This window comes from Wyeomyia smithii, chromosome 3 (genome assembly GCF_029784165.1).
Source record: "Wyeomyia smithii strain HCP4-BCI-WySm-NY-G18 chromosome 3, ASM2978416v1, whole genome shotgun sequence".
Lineage (NCBI taxonomy): Eukaryota > Metazoa > Arthropoda > Insecta > Diptera > Culicidae > Wyeomyia > Wyeomyia smithii.
Window position 1 is genome coordinate 38185412 of NC_073696.1, and position 8797 is coordinate 38194208.

Sequence of the window (8797 nt, forward strand, 5' to 3'; positions counted from 1 at the left end):
AGTTTCTCTGACGAAAAAACGCTCCTAATTTGAAAGAGCATCCGCGCACGCAAGAAAAATGAAATAAATTGCTCGGCGACCAACTGAGCATTGCGTTACCGTTCTCATCGCTCTGGGGTGCGGCAAAAACAGTATAAAATCGAACTTTCTGCAGAATACGCACCCATGGTGAGTTGTGAATCTTCCTATAATATTAAATTCGAAAACGGTTAGGATGTGGCTTCAATATGAACCTAAATGTTTTGATATTTGGCCAACTTCTCTTCTAGTAAAGGAGAAGCTAACGAAAACTACTCCCTCTTAAACTGAGAGAGCAAATAAAGGTTTATCCCTAACACGTGATGATAAAGAGTGAAAAGGAACTCTGCGACCGAAATACTCTACGCCTAAATGTGGATAATTACTCACTCTGTGTGAGATAAAGTCTAGTTCTACAAGGGGTTTGGAAGGTAGAAAAGGAAATTTGGGCAAAAATCAAGAGAACGGAAGAAGCCTGGCTGTAACTCGTCGTTTCACTTTGCGGCTTATATCGTTGTCACATGTTACAAGCGTATCGAGATAAAAGAATTCATCAACCACTTCAAATCGCAACCCATTGAACTTCCCTTCAACACCAACACCTCCAGAACTTTCACGCTTCCTGACAACTGTCATGTACCTTGTTTTAGAAGAGTTAATGATAAGTCCCAGCCTCGCCGCTTCCCTCTCAAAAGCCTGAAGGTCGATATCGATGATATCAATGTTGTCCGCAAAACCAAGGAGCATGTGATGATTTCGTGATGATCGTACCCTTTTTTTGCACGTTTGCTTTTCGTACTGTGCCTTCAAGGGCGATGTTGAACAGTAAGTGTGAGAGCGCATCCGCTGCTTCAGTCCGTTTAGCGTTACGAACACGACTGTTGTCACAGGTCGTGTCTTCTTCCTGAGCCGTATGCCGCCTTCAAATCTACAAACAGATGGTGAATCTGTCAATTATACTCCCGGAACTTATCAAGGATCTGTTGCAGGCTGGAATTTTGATCCATCGTGGAACGCCCTTGTTTAAAGCCAGCCTGGTATTCGCCGACGAAGGATTCCGTTAACGGTCTCAATCTGAAGAACAGAGCGCTTTGTATGCGAAGTTCAGCAACGTAATGCCTCGACGACTACAACATCGATGGTCCTTCTTGTAGATTGGGCATATGAGGCCTTCCACATTCGACATTTGTTCATCCACATGCAGTATAATCTGGTGGATCGCATGATACAGCCGTTTGCTTCCCGCTTTTAGAAGTTCGGCCACGATGTTTAGGGTGGGGCTTATTTTCAAAAATGTTTGCGGGACCTGCTTTCCCTTGCCAAAAGACCTCCTTCGGGTTCAATAAGCAAAATATAAAAAATTGGTTGAATTTTATCATGGTCTAGAGGCGGCGCAGGGGGCTTAAATGTCAAATTTGAAACGACAGCAATTTTCAAGCAAAACATATACCTATATAGGTACATTTGATTTTGTGACCCTTTTGGACGTAAATTTTGTCCGTTTTGCGTTACATTTAACAGTTTTTGAGATTCGCAATATCAGTGTACACTCTTGTAAGCTCGGGGTATGTAATTATGAAGAAATGCAAAAGGAGCCTGTATAAGTGAACACGTCATGTTCTCGAATATATTATTACAATAGACATGATTATTCCTCCGAAAAGAGAGCAAAGACAAAGAAAGAGAATGGGAAAAGGGAAAATATTAAACGTCAAATGTTTGAGATTTACTAGCTTCTTTAAATTAAATACAAGCAATACAAGCATCTGACGTTTCTTAGTTTCCCTTTTCCCATTTTCTTTCCTTCTCTTCAGCCTTTTTTTGGGAGGAGCAATGATGTCTATTGTAAGAATATATTCAAGAATCTGATGTGTTCACTAATACAGGCAACTTTTGCATTTCCTCATAACTACATACCCCGAGATTGCAAGAGTGTACAATAAAATTGTGAATATCTCAAAAACGGTTAAATGTAACGCAAAACGGACAAAATTTACGCCCAAAAGGGTCACAAAATCAAGTGTTTATCTATATAGGTACATGTTTTGCTTAAAAAATGGCTTTCTTTTCAAATTTGACCTTTAGGCCCTCTGCGCCACCTCTAGACCTTAATGAAATTCAACCTATTTTTTATATGTTGCTTATTGAACCCCAAGGAGGTCTTTTTGCCTGGGAAAACAGGTTTTGCAAACATTTTTGAAAATAGGCCCCACCCTAACGATGTATTCTTCCCAGTGGCCTTGCCATTTTTTAGCTCAACAAACCGCTTTTTCAATCTTCTCCCGTGTTGGTGGCCCCTTAGGTAAATCAGTTGCTTTTGACGTAAGTCTCGATTTGATTTGAAAATTATGTGCAATGCGATTTAAATTTGCGTGGAATATTATATTATTTTTTTTCATAAGCGATGGAGGCAATTTACATGCGATTCGACATAAATTCTGGCACATTTTCAACTATGTGGATGTTGGTTAAATTGTAGTTGAAAAATTTGCCCGGAGGACGACTTCTGTTTTATGATTTCCCAACAATAAAAATCCGTCGCCCCGTTTCGCTGTTTTGCATTGCCACTGTAGTGATGTGGTACTTGGAAGTGTGTGCAATAGGATCTACTGCAAGGAATTCCCTTTCTCGGGAATTTAGTCACCAAACCTCCTAAATCACTGCGATTTCGACTTCCTATCGCTGTAGTCCTCGAGCAAGCAAGCCAGCTCACAAGGAAACAGAAAACGGTTAACTATTGGAAAAAGAGTACCTACTTTGAACGTTCGATCTCTCAATAATTATTGAGAGATCGAACGTTCAAAGTAGGTACTTTCTTTCCAATAGCTTACCGTTTTCTGTTTCCTTGTTCGTAGGCCCCGTAGGTCTTTGCCCATTGATCCGTTCCGTATTTCTTATCTCGTTGATGGTGGTGAAGAGAGGTTTCGGTATGCTAACTTATCAGGGTCGCGATACTAACAACCTGCTGATGGGGCTGCCATCTTAGGTGTAGCTGGCGGGATGCGGTATTTTATATTCAACCGCCCGTTCGGAACAGATGCGGTTTGGGCCGCTCTTGCTGGAAATCAGACGCACCGTGTTTTTTGGGCTGATACGCTTGTGGCGATGTCAACTCGCCGTTTAGAAGCCGTCAGGGGAGATTATGTCTCCCTGAAGTAATGCCTAACGGCGGTCCCGGGGAGACCAAGGGCTTTAGCTGTCCAGTCTAAGGTTGCTCAGCATGGATAAAAGCAGGGGAGATTATGTAGAGCCCACTATGAATCTTCCGGCCCTAAGAAAATAATGTACGTGACGTGTAATATTCAGAATTTTTCTCATCTACCGTCCATGTCTAGAGGACGTTTCGCTGTCCACAATCTCTGATTCCGTGCAGCTTGGCTGTTAACATAAAACTCACATTGAACAATTAGAATGTCAATGCGTCAATGCAGTGGTGAGCCTAAGACTAAAATTTATGCATAAGAAACTCCTTTTGAGTTTGTAACATTTTTTGCGTTTGGTCTCCTGGTGGATAATTCACTGGGCGGACTTTCAACCCACCAATGGTCACTGAGCGAAATTTTAGCGATAATTTTAAGCGGAAACAAGCAAAGAACTTAGAAAAAACAGTTAAATATCGTTACTAGACCAGACATGTTTTATTTTTAACTATTTGTTTTAAACAATATTGTTAGTAAGGGGGGTAAATTTTACTTGCGCTTATTGACGGAAATTCGTTGCTTCAGCACACCGCGCGCTGTTGGCTGCTGGACTGGTTGGTCGACTGAAGGGATGCAAGGGGCTCCGGAACGATGATCGGTGTTCGTCGTTGAAATTGCCTTCGTGATGTAACGGACGCAGCAACGTCCCGCTTCGGGTACAGGAAATCTCGAATTTTCAACCAGTCTGGGCCTGATGACGAACGGCCGATGATAACTGGATTCACTGGCGGATATTGGCCTTATGATGAGCAGCCAATTCAGCTGGAGGCACGACGAACTTCTTCCCAACGGTTGGTTGCACCGGCTTGATGTCCAAAATGGCGTAAAATTGCTGCCAGCGAACGAAAATCTGTTGTCCGCCCCTTTTTCCATAACAGTCCGCTTTCCATCGCAGATTCTCCCTGCCTCGCATCGCACCACCCTGTCTTTCTCGCCGTAGCAGAGTTTAAGGGTTCACAATCTTCAATCTATCGTAATTATTTGGGTTGGTGTCAGGGTTGCATGTAGAATTTTATTTGAATTTTAGAACACATGCATTTATTCTTAGCTATACTAACGCTTGTTTCGTCTTACCAATGTTTTAAATTTAGTTGCATGAAAATTTAATTTATTTATTTGATTAAGTACTGCTATTCTATTTCCCAGAGAAATTACAAAGAATCGCCAATGTTAATATAATATTCAATAGAGAAATTAACATTAACCAAGCAAATTAAATATTTACAAACCTTAACTCTAATGACACCAACCGTGGCTATTAGGCAAAAATTAAACATCACTCAAACACGAAACTATGAGGTCTTGATAAATAATTTTAGCCTAGACATTTACTGACAAAATATTCACACTTAAATTATTGACATAATAAATACATATAACGATATAACCGACCCAGTGACCAAAAGATTATATTGTGACCATTGCAAAAATTAGGTCACAAACTATGTTTGCAAATTACTGAAAATGTTTTTGCAGCTCAAGTCATTATATATCCAGTACCAACGTAAGCAGCTGGCAACTTATACCGGTCAGACTATTCTCAAATCAGAAACACCAGAAAATTTCTTGGTGCTACAAAAGACACTGGTTGTAACAAGAGAGCTTGATGCAGCTGGATTACATCGCAACTTCCTTTTTCTTGTTAAATTGTTTTTTTTTAACGTTGATTGACATTCAAATTTTTCAGTTGGCCAAAATATTCCATTGACACAAAAGTGTCTATGGAATATTTTGACCAACTGAAAAATTTGAATGTCAATCAACGTAACGTTTCTTGGGCATAGGTTTAATTTAGTTCAAAAAATGAAAAATAATAACTTTTGTATTTTTGTTTTCAAGTAAACCACACAAACTTGTGCGTGGCCTTAACAGCTTTTTAATGGTATGTTAGTTTAAATCAGATCCATGTTGTATATTATAAAATTCAATATTTCATTGAAATATACCACACATACCTGTTCGTGGCCCCAATAGGACTCCATTGTGTATTGGTTTTAATCGATCTCAAATCACGATATTAACCCAAATTAGCTCCAAATTCCCAGTAAATATATTATTTTTATTCAACTTTGGACAGCTCCTGCCTCCCCGTACATAACTAAACAAACTTGATACGATTTTCGCTTTCAACCGGCATCTATTGGTGGTCATAGAAGTATTGCCAAATGATCGGAATGTCACTGAATTTCATTTTATATCAAGAAACGTTTAATGTGTTTGATACGATTTTGTGTTTACCGTATGCTTTTGATAACTAAATAGAATCAGGATGAGTTATAATAACAAAGCCTGAAATGAAGTTGTATAGAAACAAATCTAACGAAATTTTATCCTCCATCAGAGTTTAAGTTCAACAATGATAGTAAATGAATTTCAACTAATTTAAGTTAACTTAACTTGATTAACTTGATGCACAGAATTAATAATCCGGATAAATAGCACTTCGTAAAAAAGGTTTTTTCCAACCTACGTAGTTACCACGAGGCATCCTATAATCTGTGAGCATCGAATTGAAAATTCAAAATGAAGGTATTTTGCCACATGATTCTACTGGTAAATTCTTCGGTTTGTTTCGCTGCCCATTTTGCGAATACAAATTATACGAGTGTATTACTTTATCTGCTCACTCACATTAATGGAGACACATTAAGCTATGTAAATGTAAACATTAGGTTGTGTGTTTGATATTTGGAGTTATTCTTTGATACAATACTCGAACCAGCCACTTCCACTTCTCACTCAAATATTTTCCAGAATATTGCTAAATAACAGAGAACATAATTTTGGCCAGGTTTTCACTCGAGTTACTCCTCTGTGCAACGCTTGTTTTTATACTGTTCTATATGCGATCATATTTGGTTAGAAAGCTTATACGTTGGTAACAAAGTTTGATATGGGTTTTATACTAGTAGAATCATTCTACTATTTTATTTTAACACCTAACGGGATCAAATTGAAAACACAACCTGATATGTTTTTCTCGTTACAAACTAACAGTTACTTTTTGTTTTGTCTTCCTGCTCGGGATGGCATTATTGAATTGTTTCGGGTTGAACAATTTTGTGTTCTATTGAAATCAACCACATTCACATGTGCGTGGCCCCAACAGCATTCTTACTGTTTACTGTTTGAAATCGGTACCAAATGTCAGAATGTAGAAAAGTTTAAATTTGTTGAAAATGGTCGAAATTATTTTAAAGGATCAATAACCGCGCTGGCCTCATTCTTGCAATCAACTGGGAAAAAGGAAGAGATGTTACTCTAACATTTTTAGTATATTTTACATTTTTAACACATTTAACATTGTTGATATTTTGACGTAGAGCTTCGTCTCTCCAGAAGTTCGGTTGCATAGGAGTTTGAAATAAAAATCTGATAACAGAAAAAGGGAAAAATGTTAATAAGTCAATTAGTTTTCAATAGATTTTCTTCGTTCTTGCAGTAATTGATTGGAAAATCATCTTTGCATCTGCCGAAATGCAGAAAATTGTAATTTATTTTTTCGGGGCTACTCTTCTATTGAAAATTGACAAGCCTTGTGGAAACGCGGATTTCGATCTCTGATTGGTCGCTTAATGCTTACTTTCTCTAGCAGGGTCGACAGAATTATATACTTAGTTAATCGAGAATGCACTTTTTAAGTTTTATAAGAACCTGTCTATTCTCTGCTCAAACCAGTCATTTAGCTAAAAGATGACGACTAGAATGGTTCCAACCAAGTAACAGCGGCAGTGACAAGGGGTACCAGCAACGGTAGGTACAGCAACACTTCCTCTATTAACCCTCTAGTGCCCAAATTAATTTTTAGACGGACTTCGAAAAAATCACTTGTAAGCTTAATAAACATTTTTTAAAGTTCTTATTGAAGCTTTTTAGAGGTTCGAGTAAAGACCGCCTAGAGGCGGCACTGGGCACTAGAGGGTTAAAAGGCTGCCTCCTTACGGTAGCGGCAGCATCAGTAGTAGATACATCGGCCAGAACTTGATCCAATGAAAATCTGCCATATGTAGTTCTATGTCAACCTTGCGGTCGTGGATTTGCGTACAACTCTTCTGTAATTTGACTTTGTTTTGGATATATATCATTTTGGATATGTTTCTCATTTTTGCATGTATGGCATATTTGATTTTCTTAAATTTTGTTTTACAAGAAAAAATCGAAGCGTTGTGTGCAAAATCTCGACCGCAAGGTTGACATAGAGCTACTTAAAAAAAATTAACGGTTAGAGGATTGCAACCTCCAATTTGGATTGGAGTAGCCATTTTTACAGATTTTTCAGTAGTATAACGGATTTTTTTTCCTTTTTCAAGTCACAGAATCTGTGATCACTAAGGCTGTGCGAGATTTCGAATGATTTCGTATAATTTCGCAAAACTCGAAATTTTTCGAAATTTCGCGAAATTTCGGTTTCGCGAGATTACCGGAAAGTTTCGTTGAATTTCGCTAAACTCCGCCTAAAATTTCGCGAAATTAAACTTCTAATTTCGACGAGTACGAAATTTCGCGAAATTTCGGACCAAATTTCCGATGCGCATTATTACATTATTTTCTGGGTTGTGCTCGTTGCGACTATAAATTTAATTGAATAAATCTCAACAGATATTTGGTTTACTAATAAAAGTCAGATATAGAAGACGAAAAGACCACGTGGTCTTTATTCTGACTTATAATTTATTATTGCCACCAAGAATATGGCTTTCGCATTTTTTTTTTTTGATTAATAAATTTATTTGACACGACTTGATAATTCATAAATGTCACGGAAAGTTTGCGATTTGTCAGCAATTATGGCATTTACTTCTACAGAATAATAATTCTATTTTGCAATGCGTCAGGATTTGTGACATTTTCCTGGAAGTATATTTCAATACTCAACGATCGGCAAAAAAATCAACGCCTTGGTCTTAAAAACAATATATATAACCTGGATTCTCGTGAACAGAAGGAAGAAAGAAAGATGTTTATATTTTGTTCGACATTTAAAAGCCATTGTACAATTTATCGTAGATGATCAAACTGTTCAAACAAATTTTATTTATTTTTATACTCAACAACAAATTGTATTGAAAATGATTCTGAATATACTCAACAGAATAGCGTATATTAATTACTTTCAGGTAAGGAAATCATTATAGGGTATCGAACGTCTTCGTCAGTGGTTTTCTTCGGCAGTTTTTCTGCAGCGATCTTATTTAAAAGGGGGCCGAAGAAAACCACTGACGAAGACGTTCGATACCCTATTTGTTAAAGACAGTGAAATATTATTAAAAATTAAACAACCATTATCTTTTTTTTATTTTTGTTTTTGAGAAAATGATATTACCGAAAATTCTATTTACAATTTGCGCAATTACTAATAATCAGTTTTCTTTGACCTTCATTTTTTTATAAATTTTTCATACTTTATTGTACATATATTTGTAGAATGAGATCATAAATCAATTCTTTTATGAAAATCAGAATGAGTAACATTTTGCTCTTCGAAGTTTCTGATTGTTTTTACTTAGACATGGCGTTTCCTTTTACTTTATTTATCTTTATTTGTTCTGGAAAATTTAGGATAACAGGCCTATCCACAA